At 33.5% G+C, this 6,985-nt stretch overlaps 1 pseudogene; it reads right to left on the reverse strand.

The window, feature by feature from the left end:
- Positions 1 to 4,118: 4,118 nt before the first annotated feature.
- On the reverse strand, positions 4,119 to 5,003 carry LOC103563880 (olfactory receptor 5V1-like; annotated as a pseudogene).
- Positions 5,004 to 6,985: the final 1,982 nt, after the last annotated feature.

Here is a 6,985-nt window from a genome sequence, read left to right on the forward strand (position 1 = left end):
AACTGACACATGACAAAACAAAAAATCTTAATAGACATATGTATTTTTTAAACTAAATTATCATTTAAACTTTCTCACAAGGTAAACTTCTAGGTCATACTGTTTCATTGGTAAGTTTTATCAAGTATTTATAGAAGAAATAATATCAATCTTATATAATTATTTTCAGAAAATAAAAAAAAAGTACTTCCCAACTCATTTTATGAGACCAGCATAACCATGATAGTAAAATGCGACAAGGATTTAATGGAAAATAACATTGTCCAAAAAGACACTTATGAACATGGACCAAAAACTACTTAGCAAATTATTGACAAATTGAATCCATCAATACATTAAAAAAAATATATCGCAACTAAGTAAGACTTTTCATAGGAATGCAAGCTGGGTTTAACACTCGAAAATTGATCAAAGTCAGTCACCATATTAATTAACAGAATAAAGAAGAAAACTTATATGATCATTTCAAAAGTTAAACAAAAAATCTTTTAACAAATTTGATACCCGCTCATGATATAGCTTCATAAATTAGAAATACAATGGAATATTCTTTACTTGAAAATGTGATTTATGAAAAAAATCATACTTAATGGTAAAACACTGATTGCATAGTTTTATAGTAGGTATTGAAACCAGCTTGTGTTAATTCATAAACTTTGTTCTTTTTCAAAATTGGATTGGAAATTAAACATTCTTTGCATAAAATTAGGAATTAGTTTGTCAATTTCTACAAAAAGCCTGTTGAAATTTTGATTGTGATTGTGTTGTTTTTATAAACTAATTTATGATAATTGTCATCTTAACAATATTGTGTTTTCCACTCCATGCACATAGTATGTCCCTGTTGTTTAGGCCTCCTAAAACTTCTTTCAGGAAGGTTTTGTAGTATCCGATGCACAAGTCTTACACAAAATTTGTTGTATTTACTCCTAAGAATTTTACATTTTGAACGGCATTTTAATTTAAACAGTGTATTTATTTTATTGCCCAATATCTCATAGCAAATATATAGAAATATATTTAAATTTTGTACATTGACTGTATTCTACAATCTTGCTATGTTCACCTATTAGTTCTAGTCGCTTTTTGTTGTTATTGTTGATTCCTTAGGATTTTTCTACGTACACAATTGTATATTGTCTGTAAATATATGTGATTTACTTCTTTTTCAATCTGTGTGTTTTGTTTCTTTTTCTTGCCTTATTTCACTGGCTAGAACTTCCAAACAATGTTGAACAGAATTGGTGGGAGTAGACATTTTTTCACTTCTTCCTAGAGCCAACTACTACTAGATCCAATAGCTGCTGATGTGATTAAAAGCCATTCTTGGGATGATGCTGACAAAAACAATGTCAAACAGAAATGGAGTCCTCTGTCAGTTTTCCTGCCTTCTTGTCTCCCTCTAGTGTCCCCTCTTGGTGGAATCTAGCAGGACGCTAGCCTGGAAAGGAGATGTAGCTTGCAGCATCTCAGTTCCAGCATCACAAACCAGAGCATGGAAGAGTGTATTTCAGTTGAGCCAGTAGCTTAATAACTGGCATTTGCACAACTGGATACATTCTGGGAAGGAAGAAGTCAATAAATGAGAAATGTTTTAATCCTATGGATGATTCCTTTAATAGAAATGAAGTGTCAGCTGATTTTGAAGAAAGAAGATATTTAAGAATCAAAACATAAAAATTTTGTGAAAAAAATAAATCGTAAACATTTACTTATGAGATTAGAGCATGAGAGAGAAAGTAAAGGTTGAAGAATCTCAGTGCGTGCAACATTAGCAATATTTGAAAGGTCTGACGATCAAGCTAAGAACCAGGAGTTAGGCAAATAAGTATACCAACCAAATAAACTAAAATATCCTGGAATAGTGAGTAGAAAGTAAGACAAAAGAATTTTACTTCTGACTAACCCTGTTGAGTACTAACCAACCAAGACCCCCTCCCACTAAGTATGTTTCATTTATTTAATTAAAAAAAACGTATTTTAAGGTCAATAAATGGGACTAACATGCTAGTCATCATATGCAGAATACAAAGATTATGACTTTTCTGTTTAGTAGAAGTTTAAGGTTTTAGTTTAGGGGGCAAGACAGGTACACTATTTTGCAAAACAGAATGCTGAGAGTCATGATACTCTGGTACATGCATTAATTGATTGGTTGATTTCAAGCATATCTCAAGTGTCTCTATTATATATCAGACACTGTTCTAAGCACTGGGAGTATAGCAGTGAACAAGTTAACTAGATTCTTGCCTTTATTATATTCTAGTGGGGAAAATAAAATAAACAAATGAATAATTGATATGATTACAGATACTGCTAAGTGCTATGGAGGAAATAAATGCTATGGAGAAAATAAATAAGGTGATGGTGTGGAAAGTAACTGGGGAGAAGAGCATGCTACTTTAGATAGAATTGTCTAGGAAATCTTTTCTTAAGAGTGGGGATAAATGAATTCAAAGAAAATAACTTCTAGTTAGAATAATGGAGGTGGTTTCATGGAGATAGCAGAATTTTAGGTTGATTATTCCAAAGTGAGTGCCAGCTTTATTTATTAGATCAGGTTAAAATGGGAATGGAAAAAGCTGTTAAGATATTAGAAAAGTAACCTAAAATTGAAATAAGAGCTTAAGGTAGGGTGGTAGTTAGTGAGAGTAAGAGTAATGAGATGATAATTCTGAGACAAATTCTGCAATTGGCAGAAAGGCACTATGGCAACATCAGCTCCATGTTTGTCTTTCAATTAGTCATTTTTTTTTTCTTTCTTTGTCTCTCCCTCTCTTGGAGGACTATAGGACTCTTATCCCTCTAAATTCTTTTTCCTGTCCTTCATTTCTCTTGCTCACTTCTTTCCTGTTTTTTCCCCTCTCCCCTCACCCTTTTTTCTAACTGATTCATTTAACCTTTTACTCCCCCTACTTGTCTTCTTCTAAAACTCACCATTTTTAACTGGAAATGATATGGCATTAAAAGTCATGTACTTATCTCTTTTATAAATGTATGTTGTATTCCCTGTCCTAAATTTAAATAGCGTGTAAACTGAATATCTCTTGAAAAGTTAAGATCTATTCATTATTCTGAATTTTATTGTGTATATAAGGCTGTCTTTTATAAAAATGTGTCCTATCTTAAGAAGCACAGAAGCATCATAATATGTAAAGTGGAGTTATTTGTAGAAGATTCCTCAAAGAAGATGGATATAAGCCACATATTTAAAGAGGAGAAGAATATAAACAAGAGTACAGGGAATATGACATGATCTTTTCCAAATGAAGATAAATCAGATTTTCTTCTATGCGTCTAGTGAAAAATCTAAAATGTCCTCAAAGCTGAGGTTGACAGAACCCATTTCATCATGATTTATGCATTTCTATGAAAGTCCATGTTCCTCAGGCATAATGTGGAATTTAGGATGTTTATTATAGTTGTGTTCAAAATTGGGATGAACTCATCATTTTATGGAAAGTAAATTAAGGAAAACATAAGCATTACATGGTCATTATCAATAGAAAAATGTACTGACAGTGTATGAAAACAAGAAGAAGGATCTCTGAATTCCTTGGGAGCAAATGTTTCAAGATTTTGAAAGCACAGTAAATGTAAGAAGGAAGATGACAAAGGAAGGCAACTTTCAGAGAAAAATTGCAAGAAACAGAAGCACAAGTTAATAGATAGTTTACCACAGGACAAAAGCAAATTTTAAGAACAGCAGATTATCTGAAGAATACATTTGACAAATCTGTTAAATAACCAAAAATCGTGCAACATTTAGAGACAAATGTATCATATATTCAGTTATGCCCATAAACTTCAAATTGACTTTTTAAACTTTTTATTTAGAAATAGTTTCAAACATACAGAAGTGCTTCAAGAATGAGTATAAAACACATCCACTAATCCTTTACCTAGATTCATCTATTTATAACATTTTGCTCCATTTGTTATATCATTGATTTTAAGTTTAAATTCATAGAGTTTTATTAAGAATGTTAGCAAGAAGTAACCAGATTGCATCAGTAAGACAGATAGCTTTCTAACATTATTTATCATCCTAGAAAAATAAACACTACATTTCAAGGGAAATGAAATTTGAAGGCTGTTACTTTTTTCTCCCACAGCTCTTAGGCCTTTCTAATATCCTTATTCCTCAAAGTGTGAATTGTTGGGTTTAGCATGGGAGTGACAACACTGTACAGTACTGAGATCAGCTGATCTTTTGCCGATGAGTAAGAAGAGATGAGTCGTACATATGTGAAAATGGAGCTGCCATAACTGAGAAGAACAATGACCAGGTGGGAGGCACATGTAGAAAAGGCCTTTTGCCTCCCTTCAGAAGAGCGAATGCTCAAGATAGTAGAGATGATATAAAGGTAGGAAAGGATGATACCTACGAAAGGCGCCCATCCAGTGAAGACCCCAATGAAGAGTAACACCAACTCATTGACAGAAGTGTCCCCATGAGACAAGATCAGTAATGGGGGGATGTCACAGAAGAAATAATTAATCTGGTTGTTGCCACAGAATGTCAGTAGTGTGTGCACCACTAAGTTGAGGAAACCACTAACCTAGCATGAGGCTTCTAACTGGCTATACAGGGTCTTGTTCATAATAATTAAATATCTTAAGGGTTCACAGATTGCAATGTAGTGATCACATGCCATTGCTGCCATCAAAAGACCCTCTACACCCACAAAGAAAAGGAATGCCAAAAGTCAAGTTACACAACTCCCATAGGAAATGATTTTCTTCTCTGATAGGAAATGCACCATCATTTGGGGGACATTGATGGTGGTATAACAGATATCAAGAAAGGCCAAATTCCTCAGAAAAATGTACATAGGTGTATGTAGTCGGGTATCAGCCAACGTTGCCAAAATAATGAAGATATTTCCTCCCAGGGTACAAAGATAGATCATAAGGAATATTAAGAGTAAAAATTGCAAATCATTTAGGTTGGAGAATCCTAAGGTGATGAATTCCGACAGAGTTTGGTTTTCTCTTTCCATGATGTTTCCTCTTGGGAATTGAGAAAGCAGCAGTAAAAATTGCAGTATTCATGTGCTACAACAGCAGTAATCTACAAAACAAGACAATATAGCCTTACTGATGAAATAACCATTTTCTATATCAGGATAAACACTAGGACATTTAGAATGCATGACAAATCTTGGTGGTGTACAGGAATCACCAAATTAAAAAAAACACACATTTAAAAATTTCCTATGAGACACATCTCTTTCAGAACATTAGTAGCATATTTATGGAAAAAGTAAATATTAAAAGTCCACATGCAGCATAAGGGCTATTTATGCAGATGGGGAATGGCAGGCCCCTTGCCTCATACCCCGTTGTATTTTGGAGATGGTTGGTGAATATCCATCAGATAATTTGTCTAAGAGTTGTGGGGTTATTTCAGTCTCTCCTTGAAATACCTCCTTGTCCTCTTTTCACTCTTGGAGACTGCTTTTTATAGTTTTAATATAGTTTATATTTTAAGATAAGGAAAGTGGAATAGGAAATGTAAAAAACAAGGTGGTACCAGAATATGATGCTATGTACTTTGATAAAATTCATAAAATAAATGATAGTTTATATTAGCCAGCATGTCTTGGAGCAGATTCATATAATCCACAGCTCTAAGATTTGGAGATGAGAATGGTATCAATGGAATTGGTTATTGAAACCACTCCCCAGTGGAAAGAACACTTCAGAAAAGGAAAACAGACATCTTTTCTGTCCCAAATTTGGTGAATAAAACTTTCAAGTACTTTGTCTCATTTTAGCTTCAAACATCCTTCCTCAGCCTATAAAATTCCTGTTACCTAGGATGGAAAATAAGTCTCATCCTGAATGCCAATTATGATAAAAATGTAGTGGCTACCCAAAATAAAGTTTATAAAATAATGTAAGGTTGTACTTGGGCTCAGAAAAAATCAAAACACAGTGCAGAGATCAATAGAAATTTCTATCACAGGTAACATAGAGAATAGAACACATAGGTATCTTATGTTTTCCTGCATTATGCAACGTCGTCATAGTATTTTGCACACACTGTGTAATTTTAAAGCCAAACTTCTCTCTCTTTACCTGATATGGTCACCAACAGCGGACTTGTACTCAGAACAATGATAACGTAGTCAATAAATGTTTGCTTTTTGCATATCTTTCCCTAGTTCTTGACTGTATACCTCAAGACTTCAAAACATCTCTCTGTTCTTCAAGAACATGGGCCTGACTCAGATCAAATACTCTGAGTCACTGTTGCTCATCACTCATCTACATCAAAATATTTATACTTCCCAACTATACTAATACAAACCATTGGTGGCAAAGGAAAATAGTCAAAACTTAATGATGAATTTGGTTGACTCGATCCCATTTTTGCATAAGTACCTCAATTATTCTCATCTTTTTGTTTGTAAATACCAAGTTCATCTATTGTTGATAGCTCTCCTCCATTTCCTGAATCACCAAGCTACTTCAAGTCCCTGTAGACAAATTTTCAGGCTGCAGAGTGTTTTGGGATGGAGAATTTTTTTAAGTTAAATCTACAGGTAGAAGACAGCATCATTTCTAAATAAAAGTTTTCCACTTTTCTTTTATAGAAACTGGCCAGGATCCGCATTTACTTTCCATTCCCTTTTATGTATGTTTGCATATTCTTTTCTGATCATAAATGTAAAATACATTAATCGTAGAGTGCTTTGTTCATCTTCACAGGTGTGAGGTGATATCTCGCTGTGGTTTTGATTTCTATTTCTCTATGATAACCTATGGTGAGCATGTTTTTATATACCTGCTGGCCATTTGCACGTCTTCTTTAGAGAAATGTCTATTCAGTTCTTTTACCCATTTTTTATATAAGTTGTTATTTTCCTATTGAGTTGTGGGAGTTTCTTATATATTTCAGATATTAACCTCTTATCAGATATAGGGTTTGCAAATATTTTCTCTATTCCATAAGTTGTCATTTAACTTGTCGATTGTT

The sequence above is a fragment of the Equus przewalskii genome, chromosome 19 (assembly GCF_037783145.1).
Source record: "Equus przewalskii isolate Varuska chromosome 19, EquPr2, whole genome shotgun sequence".
Lineage (NCBI taxonomy): Eukaryota > Metazoa > Chordata > Mammalia > Perissodactyla > Equidae > Equus > Equus przewalskii.